Source organism: Zingiber officinale, chromosome 3A, assembly GCF_018446385.1.
Source record: "Zingiber officinale cultivar Zhangliang chromosome 3A, Zo_v1.1, whole genome shotgun sequence".
NCBI classification, from domain to species: domain Eukaryota; kingdom Viridiplantae; phylum Streptophyta; class Magnoliopsida; order Zingiberales; family Zingiberaceae; genus Zingiber; species Zingiber officinale.
Window position 1 is genome coordinate 5,986,867 of NC_055990.1, and position 12,222 is coordinate 5,999,088.

Below are 12,222 nucleotides of genomic sequence, written 5' to 3' on the forward strand. Positions count from 1 at the left end.
CCGGGGTCGATGGAGTAAGACTCGGGCCTCGTCAGTAATGGGCCTTTGAGTGCCCTAGGTCGATGGAGTAAGACTCGGGCCTAGTATGTATGCATGGTAGGGCTCAAGACTTGCTACCTTGGACCTACGCATTATGTGGTACAAACCGGGATCCCAAATGATGATGATATTAATTTCAAGTACTATTAAGTATAAGTTTTCAAATTCACGATGCATTGCCTACATTCATATGTGCTTGAATTATATGATGATATGATATAATGTCATGTGATATTATGATATGAATATGATGCCCTTGTATGTCTCATGCTTGTGATTTATTTGTTTTATACTATGATATTCAAGCTTCTATGAAATGATATGTGAATAAGAAATATGCATGATATGTTTGAATAGAATGATATGTTATGTTATGATTAATTGAGACGATGATATGTTGATCCATTCTTGATATACGATGATTCTCGGTTTTAGTGAGTAGGAAAGGAACTTACTGAGCCATGAGTGCTCATAGCTTACTTTCCTTGTACCGCAGATAAAAGAGAAAGCTGGATGTACAACGGAGCAGCAGGAGGAGCAGATAGTGATGTGTGTGGTGGTGGCTCGGCAAGAACGATTCGGACAAATTAATATTTTTAGTTATATGATCAATATATGCACATTTGAACAAATCAGAATATGTGATATCATGCTTAATAAATTAAATTCTTTAAAGTTTTTATTCTTCCGCTGTTATAACTAAAGCATGTACGTAAGTAGTATAAGAACGTAGCGCCACCTTTGGTTGGGTAAGAAGGGTGGGCGTTACAGGTGGTATCAGAGCGAGGTTTTGCCAGCTCACTACACACACATCAAGCTCCTTCCTGTCGCTCCAAGTAAGTACAGTTGCTTAATTTATTTATATGCAAAAATTAGTATGATACTCTAGGATACATGAATAATAGCCTAGGAAGGATACCTTAAGCTATACTCTAGAGAAGGGTGCATGATGACAAGTATGTGTTAAAAATAGTATGATACTCTAGGATGCATGAATGGTAGCCTAGGAAGGATACCTTAAGTTATACCCTAGAGAATGGTGCATGATGATAAGTAGGTGATATTCTAGGATGCATGAATGGTAGCCTAGATACAAGAACCTTAGGCTATAACATAAGAGGAATAATGAATCTTTAAAATCTTGTAGAAATGGACTATATCCCGTTCGAATACGATCCCGAGGATGTAGAATATTTTGGCGAATACCTCGAGTTCGCGGATGAACCCGATATGCTGGAATACTTCGACAACTATGTGAGCGACTCAGAATCTCCGGAACACGGCGAGTTCGGAGAGGAAGATCTCGAGGAAATCGAGGAAGGGAATTCGGACGATAATGAAGATGAAGATTCAGAAATTATGGAATATTATGAAGGAGAGAACGAGTTTCCTGAGATGGGCGAGGATGAATTTAACCTTGCTAAATACATGGAAATGGGTTTCAACCCCAACGATGTAATAGACTTCGAGTGGGGACTGAACAACCTCGAGGGGGAACTAAACGAAGACCCGATGGAACCGGACGAACATGTTGAAGGAGACGAGGGAATGGATGAAGAGACAATAATTGACCCGGAAGAGGCATCAGAGATTCAATCTCCGATAATGCCTGATCCACCCCAGAATGATCTGGGCAAGTCGATACAGGTTGGGTTGATGATGACTACTTCTCTCATGTCCTTTATGGCAGGAGTAGTCACAACCTACCTGGCCTTTTAAGAGAAGAAGTTATGAACAAAAAATGTAATAAAAGCTTTTGATGAATAAAAAGAGTAGAAATGGTATCAATTTAAGCATGAATCAAGGTGGTCCCGCAAGGTTACACCAACTGCAGACTTCTATTGAGGGACCTTCAATAAGTCAAGGGAGATTAAAAGCTCCACCAACGTCTAAGGAATCTGAGCAGAAATTGTCATTCTAAGTTCGGGGACGAACTTTCAATAAGTAGGGGAGATTGTAACACCCCTAGAAAGCCTAGATAAAGTAAGGGCAATGAGAGTACGAATGTAATGAAAAGAATGTGTAGATAGTCTACGTTGAATGTTACGATGGGAAGAATTTAGATGATTAAAAACTTTATGAAAGAAAATAAAGTTGAGAATATAAAGTTCTATACATGATTTATAATGCAAGGAATTAATGTAAACAAAAGAGATATGAGATATTATATGTGCATGTATGAAATATTTATGCATAATGCATATACATGAATTATTTTGTACAAAAATATGTTAGGAGAAGGATTTGATCCTTGGTTCTCTTGTGGATGCATGCATGTGTTAACCAAGTGTGATAGGAGTGAATATTGTAAAAGGAGAGATGAGAATTATAATTAAAGGAAAGAAAGGAGAGAAATTAAGAGAAAGAAAAGAGAGAAACTCAAGAAGCATTTCTCTAGCATATTCTTTCTCATTAAGAGGAGAAGTAAATGAGGAGGATGAATCAAGTCAAGTTTTCCTCCCTCACTTTAGTATAAATAGGCATGGAGGGGGCTTCATCCTCAACTCACTCTCCTCCTCTCCTCCATTTGTGCCGAGCACTCTCCTCCCTCTTTCCTCTTGTTGCCGAGAGCAACAACTCTCCCCTTCTTTCTTTCTTTTTGTTGCCGAGCAACACAAGAGGAAGAAGCCTCCTCTTCTTCCTCCTCCTCTCCACCAAAAGACCTAGCCACTTCTTCCTCCATTGGTGCCGAGCAAAGCAAGCAAGGAAGAAAGGTCCACAAGCAAGTTCTCAACTCTAGTAAACTTAAGCAAAGAAGGTAAGCTTCCCCTCACCTGCGGTACAAGGCTTTCATGTGATTTTCGGATTCTTTTTCTATGCCTTGAAAGAAAGTTTTCCCCTATGTTTGTATACATATATGATGCATGATCAGAGGTGTATGTAACCCTAGAATTTCAATCAAAAATATTGTAAATAGGTTAGGAAAATTATTGTCTAACCAAACTAGTGCAAGTTTCCCTCTATGAAATGCTAAGGACCTTCCTATGGTTTTCTTGCTTGGAAGTTGATTGGAACCAAAAAAACTCCACTCTCATGTTTCGGCCAAGAAAGAATTTAGGGTTAGGAGGACCTTGAATTTAAAATAACTATGCTTTTATGACATGATATAAAGTTCTTAAGAGTTGTATACTTGTATGTTGAAAGAAACTCATGAACCTTACTCTTAATATTTCGGCCATGGTAAGGTGATAGTTTAGAGAAGCTTAAACAAAATTCTAATATGCTCAATGACCTCTGTGATATTATGTTATGAAAGATGATTAATGCTCTCATGTTTAATTGGAATGTAGAAAATTAGTTACATGATTTATGACATGTAAGATCACAAGAGTCCTAGCTTGTTTATGATCCAACCTTGTGTATGATGTTCTTAGTAAATCTTGCTATGAAATTTTCTTAGGTTTCCCATGCTTTAGGCCACTTAAAGGAAGTTTATATTCTATGAATTTCGGCCAAGTAAGGTTTAAAGGACCTAGAGGCCTTGGAAATGAAACCTAAGGGGTTAAAAGTACTTCTTATGAAAACTTGATAATGTGTGAATGTGATACATGTTTGTATGACCTAAATGAATCATTATGTGTTCGGCCATGAAGGGATAGATGCCCTAGAAACCCTAGAACAAAAATTAAATATGTCTATGCCATGCTGTATGAAAATGATATGATAATAAGTTAGAATGCATGATTGCTTTAGTTACGAAATGATATGCATAATGAAGTTATATTATGAAATATGCCATGATGTGTTATAGCATAGAAAATGCTATACATAATGAAAAGAAATGAAGTTATGTTATGATATGTGATAGCATAGAAAATGCTATACATAATGAAAAGAAATGAAAAGAATAAATGCATGAAAGATTGTTAAGGACATGATATGATAGTTATGCATGATAAGTTATTTTTATGGTTTGTACCAAGGGTGGGCTCCGTAAACGCCCCGGGGTCGATGGAGTAAGACTCGGGCCTCGTCAGTAATGGGCCTTTGAGTGCCCTAGGTCGATGGAGTAAGACTCGGGCCTAGTATGTATGCATGGTAGGGCTCAAGACTTGCTACCTTGGACCTACGCATTATGTGGTACAAACCGGGATCCCAAATGATGATGATATTAATTTCAAGTACTATTAAGTATAAGTTTTCAAATTCACGATGCATTGCCTACATTCATATGTGCTTGAATTATATGATGATATGATATAATGTCATGTGATATTATGATATGAATATGATGCCCTTGTATGTCTCATGCTTGTGATTTATTTGTTTTATGATATGATATTCAAGCTTCTATGAAATGATATGTGAATAAGAAATATGCATGATATGTTTGAATAGAATGATATGTTATGTTATGATTAATTGAGACGATGATATGTTGATCCATTCTTGATATACGATGATTCTCGGTTTTAGTGAGTAGGAAAGGAACTTACTGAGCCATGAGTGCTCATAGCTTACTTTCCTTGTACCGCAGATAAAAGAGAAAGCTGGATGTACAACGGAGCAGCAGGAGGAGCAGATAGTGATGTGTGTGGTGGTGGCTCGGCAAGAACGATTCGGACAAATTAATATTTTTAGTTATATGATCAATATATGCACATTTGAACAAATCAGAATATGTGATATCATGCTTAATAAATTAAATTCTTTAAAGTTTTATTCTTCCGCTGTTATAACTAAAGCATGTACGTAAGTAGTATAAGAACGTAGCGCCACCTTTGGTTGGGTAAGAAGGGTGGGCGTTACAGGTGGTATCAGAGTCAAGTTTTGCCAGCTCACTACACACAAATCAAGCTCCTTCTTGTCGCTCCAAGTAAGTACAGTTGCTTAATTTATTTATATGCAAAAATTAGTATGATACTCTAGGATACATGAATAATAGCCTAGGAAGGATACCTTAAGCTATACTCTAGAGAAGGGTGCATGATGACAAGTATGTGTTAAAAATAGTATGATACTCTAGGATGCATGAATGGTAGCCTAGGAAGGATACCTTAAGTTATACCCTAGAGAATGGTGCATGATGATAAGTAGGTGATATTCTAGGATGCATGAATGGTAGCCTAGATACAAGAACCTTAGGCTATAACATAAGAGGAATAATGAATCTTTAAAATCTTGTAGAAATGGACTATATCCCGTTCGAATACGATCCCGAGGATGTAGAATATTTTGGCGAATACCTCGAGTTCGCGGATGAACCCGATATGCTGGAATACTTCGACAACTATGTGAGCGACTCGAAATCTCCGGAACACGGCGAGTTCGGAGAGGAAGATCTCGAGGAAATTGAGGAAGGGAATTCGGACGATAATGAAGATGAAGATTCAGAAATTATGGAATATTATGAAGGAGAGAACGAGTTTCCTGAGATGGGCGAGGATGAATTTAACCTTGCTGAATACATGGAAATGGGTTTCAACCCCAACGATGTAATAGACTTCGAGTGGGGACTGAACAACCTCGAGGGGGAACTAAACGAAGACCCGATGGAACCGGACGAACATGTTGAAGGAGATGAGGGAATGGATGAAGAGACAATAATTGACCCGGAAGAGGCATCAGAGATTCAATCTCCGATAATGCCTGATCCACCCCAGAATGATCTGGGCAAGTCGATACAGGTTGGGTTGATGATGACTACTTCTCTCATGTCCTTTATGGCAGGAGTAGTCACAACCTACCTGGCCTTTTAAGAGAAGAAGTTATGAACAAAAAATGTAATAAAAGCTTTTGATGAATAAAAAGAGTAGAAATGGTATCAATTTAAGCATGAATCAAGGTGGTCCCGCAAGGTTACACCAACTGCAGACTTCTATTGAGGGACCTTCAATAAGTCAAGGGAGATTAGAAGCTCCACCAACGTCTAAGGAATCTGAGCAGAAATTGTCATTCTAAGTTCGGGGACGAACTTTTAATAAGTAGGGGAGATTGTAACACCCCTAGAAAGCCTAGATAAAGTAAGGGCAATGAGAGTACGAATGTAATGAAAAGAATGTGTAGATAGTCTACGTTGAATGTTACGATGGGAAGAATTTAGATGATTAAAAACTTTATGAAAGAAAATAAAGTTGAGAATATAAAGTTCTATACATGATTTATAATGCAAGGAATTAATGTAAACAAAAGAGATATGAGATATTATATATGCATGTATGAAATATTTATGCATAATGCATATACATGAATTATTTTGTACAAAAATATGTTAGGAGAAGGATTTGATCCTTGGTTCTCTTGTGGATGCATGCATGTGTTAACCAAGTGTGATAGGAGTGAATATTGTAAAAGGAGAGATGAGAATTATAATTAAAGGAAAGAAAGGAGAGAAATTAAGAGAAAGAAAAGAGAGAAACTCAAGAAGCATTTCTCTAGCATATTCTTTCTCATTAAGAGGAGAAGTAAATGAGGAGGATGAATCAAGTCAAGTTTTCCTCCCTCACTTTAGTATAAATAGGCATGGAGGGGCTTCATCCTCAACTCACTCTCCTCCTCTCCTCCATTTGTGCCGAGCACTCTCCCTTCCTCTTTCCTCTTGTTGCCGAGAGCAACAACTCTCCCCTTCTTTCTTTCTTTTTGTTGCCGAGCAACACAAGAGGAAGAAGCCTCCTCTTCTTCCTCCTCCTCTCCACCAAAAGACCTAGCCACTTCTTCCTCCATTGGTGCCGAGCAAAGCAAGCAAGGAAGAAAGGTCCACAAGCAAGTTCTCAACTCTAGTAAACTTAAGCAAAGAAGGTAAGCTTCCCCTCACCTGCGGTACAAGGCTTTCATGTGATTTTCGGATTCTTTTTCTATGCCTTGAAAGAAAGTTTTCCCCTATGTTTGTATACATATATGATGCATGATCAGAGGTGTATGTAACCCTAGAATTTCAATCAAAAATATTGTAAATAGGTTAGGAAAATTATTGTCTAACCAAACTAGTGCAAGTTTCCCTCTATGAAATGCTAAGGACCTTCCTATGGTTTTCTTGCTTGGAAGTTGATTGGAACCAAAAAAAACTCCACTCTCATGTTTCGGCCAAGAAAGAATTTAGGGTTAGGAGGACCTTGAATTTAAAATAACTATGCTTATATGACATGATATAAAGTTCTTAAGAGTTGTATACTTGTATGTTGAAAGAAACTCATGAACCTTACTCTTAATATTTCGGCCATGGTAAGGTGATAGTTTAGAGAAGCTTAAACAAAATTCTAATATGCTCAATGACCTCTGTGATATTATGTTATGAAAGATGATTAATGCTCTCATGTTTAATTGGAATGTAGAAAATTAGTTACATGATTTATGACATGTAAGATCACAAGAGTCCTAACTTGTTTATGATCCAACCTTGTGTATGATGTTCTTAGTAAATCTTGCTATGAAATTTACTTAGGTTTCCCATGCTTTAGGCCACTTAAAGGAAGTTTATATTCTATGAATTTCGGCCAAGTAAGGTTTAAAGGACCTAGAGGCCTTGGAAATGAAACCTAAGGGGTTAAAAGTACTTCTTATGAAAACTTGATAATGTGTGAATGTGATACATGTTTGTATGACCTAAATGAATCATTATGTGTTCGGCCATGAAGGGATAGATGCCCTAGAAACCCTAGAACAAAAATTAAATATGTCTATGCCATGCTGTATGAAAATGATATGATAATAAGTTAGAATGCATGATTGCTTTAGTTACGAAATGATATGCATAATGAAGTTATATTATGAAATATGCCATGATGTGTTATAGCATAGAAAATGCTATACATAATGAAAAGAAATGAAGTTATGTTATGATATGTGATAGCATAGAAAATGCTATACATAATGAAAAGAAATGAAAAGAATAAATGCATGAAAGATTGTTAAGGACATGATATGATAGTTATGCATGATAAGTTATTTTTATGGTTTGTACCAAGGGTGGGCTCCGTAACCGCCCCGGGGTCGATGGAGTAAGACTCGGGCCTCGTCAGTAATGGGCCTTTGAGTGCCCTAGGTCGATGGAGTAAGACTCGGGCCTAGTATGTATGCATGGTAGGGCTCAAGACTTGCTACCTTGGACCTACGCATTATGTGGTACAAACCGGGATCCCAAATGATGATGATATTAATTTCAAGTACTATTAAGTATAAGTTTTCAAATTCACGATGCATTGCCTACATTCATATGTGCTTGAATTATATGATGATATGATATAATGTCATGTGATATTATGATATGAATATGATGCCCTTGTATGTCTCATGCTTGTGATTTATTTGTTTTATGATATGATATTCATGCTTCTATGAAATGATATGTGAATAAGAAATATGCATGATATGTTTGAATAGAATGATATGTTATGTTATGATTAGTTGAGACGATGATATGTTGATCCATTCTTGATATACGATGATTCTCGGTTTTAGTGAGTAGGAAAGGAACTTACTGAGCCATGAGTGCTCATAGCTTACTTTCCTTGTACCGCAGATAAAAGAGAAAGCTGGATGTACAACGGAGCAGCAGGAGGAGCAGATAGTGATGTGTGTGGTGGTGGCTCGGCAAGAACGATTCGGACAAATTAATATTTTTAGTTATATGATCAATATATGCACATTTGAACAAATCAGAATATGTGATATCATGCTTAATAAATTAAATTCTTTAAAGTTTTATTCTTCCGCTGTTATAACTAAAGCATGTACGTAAGTAGTATAAGAACGTAGCGCCACCTTTGGTTGGGTAAGAAGGGTGGGCGTTACAGAGGCGCAGCGGAACTAGGAGCAAGATGGATGCGACAGCTAGACCCGGTGGCAGTGGCCAAATATGGCAGCAGCTTGGGATGACAACACACGGAGGACAACAAGAGATAAAAGCCATAATAGTTGAAAATTAGATTTTCTATTTATTGCTTTTATATTGTGCTGTGTGTGCATGTTAGTTTACATATTTAGTAGGCTAGCATAGTTAAAATTCCTCATTTATAAATAACTAAGTGGGAGAGGGATTTTTAAGTAAATCCCATGGTCTCCATTACTAGTTTGTAAGTGATGCAAACAAGCTTGCGCGTTGGCTCTGAGTGCCTTCCTCCATAACGGATGAGCTTGTTTGTGGATCACTAGAACATACTTCCATTTTTGGATGACTATAGGAAGTTAATTAAGAGCGTGTGATCTTCCCCAACGGAAGGGGCATAATCTTATTAATGGACTTAGTGTCAAGTAATGGTATACACTTAGACACATCTAATAGTATCCTCCCCATCGGAGTCACTGCTATTATTTGTGTGACCAAATGATACCAACTATTAATTTTATTTGTCAAAAAGTTAGGTTGACAAGATAATAAAATTAATGGGTTAAAACCCTCCTTTTACAAATGTTGAATTTGTATACGTCCACACTAACGTGACATACAAAATTCACGGTGTTTGAGGTGTTGGTGAATTTAAATAATATTGTTTGAGGAATCAATATTTTTTAAATTCAAAAGTTTTTGACCAAATATTTGATCAAAGACAGATCAACTATTAATTTTATTCGTCATAAAGTAAAGTTGACGAGATAATAAAATTAATGAATAAAATTTTCTCTTCGATTTTGTATACGTCCACACTATCGTGGCATACAAAATTCATGGGGATTTTTAAGGAGTTGATCTTGACCAAGTATTTTTGTGATTCTTAGGATTTAAAATGTTTGTCAATCCCCTAGTAGTCATACTGTAAGAAAGACTTAGTAATCCCAATTGTAATGATTGGAAATAGGACTTGGACATTAAGGTAAACTGTCTTCTTAGAACTAAGAACAATATAAGCGTATTTAATTCCTTAGTTGAAACATGTTTAGTGGTGTTATCTACCAGAACCTGGAGTGTAGATACAGATGTCATTAATCATGTCCGCAATTCATTGCAGGGTTCCAGGAAACCCGGCAACTAAATGAAAATTAAAACACTGTCTACATGGGCACTACTGTAAAAATGGTAGCTGTTGAGTGGGAGATGTTTATCTTTTGATAAGAATAAAACATGGATTTTTGAATAATTGTCTTTACGCACCAAGTTTAGAAAGAACTAGTTTTCAGTTTCTAAACTATTCAAAGAACTTGATATTTTACCTCTTTTAATAACAAAGTTGTTATTAAGAAAAAGAGGGAAGTTATCTGTTCTGGTACGTTGGTTGGCAATTTATAAATCTAATAACTCTCACGATGCAACAAATGGAAATTAGTAACACATCTTCTAACTTTAAGAGAAAGTAACCTTCGAAAATAAACCAATTATATCTTTGGCTTCTAAGGCTAGGTTATATTAACTTGAGTAGGATTCATTGGTAACTGATGAACTTTTGGGTTCATTAGTAGTGGAAATCTTTCCAACCTACGAGTCTTATTTGGAAGGAAAAATAACCAAGAAGCTTTTAAGTCTAAGGGGTATGGAGTCAAAGATATGTTGAAATTGGTTCATTCTGATTTGTGTGATCCTATGACTATCCAGACAAGAGGTAGTATTGAATATTTCGTCTATTTTATATACAACTATTTAAGATACAAATAAATTTACTTAATGTACCGCAAGACTAAGTACTTTGATTAGATCAAAGAGTACAAGGCTGATGCGGAGAAATGTTAAAGTAAAAGTCACTATGGTAAGATCGTAGTGGCAAGTACCTCTTGGGAGAATTTAGGAGTCACTTATCAGAAGTAGGGATTCAATCCCAACTAACTGCACCTGGTATACCCCAACAGAATGGTGTAGAAAAAGGAAGGTATAGGACTCTTATGGAAATAAGTAGATTGATGAGTTATTTAGAATATTACCAAAATCATTTTAAGGATATACTCTGGAAACGGAAATGAATATAGTACCTTCCAAAGACAGAACTCTCTACTCATATAGAATTGCTGAATAGGCGTAAGCCTATTTCGAAGCATATTCGAATTCGGGTAGTCCAGCACATATGCAGAAGAGAGACAATGATAAGTTAGGCAGGAATTCACTTGTTTGTGGGTTATCCTAGAGAAATGAAAGTAGGTTTATAGTCTTAAAAATCAGAAGGTCATTGTTAGCATCAATGACCGATTTTTAGAAAAGGACTATGTAATAAACCATGTGCCCATAAGAAAATTTGTTCTTAAGGAAATAATAAAAGACATGTCTAATCTAGTACCAACTGTACAAGATGAGATACCACAAGGAAACTGCAACACGTATCACAAATGATACATAATTGTAGAAAGTGCCTTGTCGTAATGGGAGGGTTGTTAGGCAACCTAAAAAGATTCATGTTTTGGGAGAGTTTTTGGACTCGATCCCTGGAGGACATGAACCTGATCTCCGGACATATGACGAAACACTCCAAGATAAAGATGCAACATCTTGGCAAAGAGTAATGAATAACAGAATTAAAATATATGTATTCTAATAAAATCTGGAAGCTTGTAGAACCACCAAATGGTGTAAAAGCCTTTGGGTGTTAAAAAGTCTATAATAGGAAAAGAGGGATAGAAAGGAAGGTAGTAACTTTCAAAGCAAGGCTTGATGAAAAATGAAACTTTTTCACTGGTAGCCATGCTTAAGTCTATCCGGATTCTTTTATCTATTTGGCAAGTGGATGTCAAGACAGCATTCCTTAATGGAAGTCTTGATGAAAGCATCCATATAAAGCAACCAGAAGGGTTCATTGCAAAGGGCTAAGAGCATCTTGTGTGCAAGCTCAGTCAGTCTATGGACTGAGGCAAAGCTTCAAGGTCTTGGAATATCCGGTTTATCAAAGTAATCCAGACCTATGGATTTATTGAGTAAACAGATAAGTCTTGTGTATACAAAAGGTGTGATGGAAACGTGGTGGTATTTCTTGTATTATACGTAGATAACATTTTTGGTAGTTGGAAACAATATCAAAATATTGTCAGAAGTAGGGGTATGGTTGTCCAAATAATTCGATATAAAGGACTTGGGAGAATGTATATATTCTTGAGATCAAAGTAATAAGGGATAGCAAGAAAAGAATATTTTACTTATCCCAAGCTTCATACATCGGAAAAATCCTTGCTCGTTTTAAGCATGCAAAACTCCAAGAAAGGTTTCTTACCTTTTCAGGATGGAGTAACTTTATCTAAAGATATGTCTCTGTAGACATCAAAGGAGATAAAGGAAATAAAGGCAATTCTTTATGCTTCGGCTGTCGGAAGCCTAATGTATGCTATGCACGA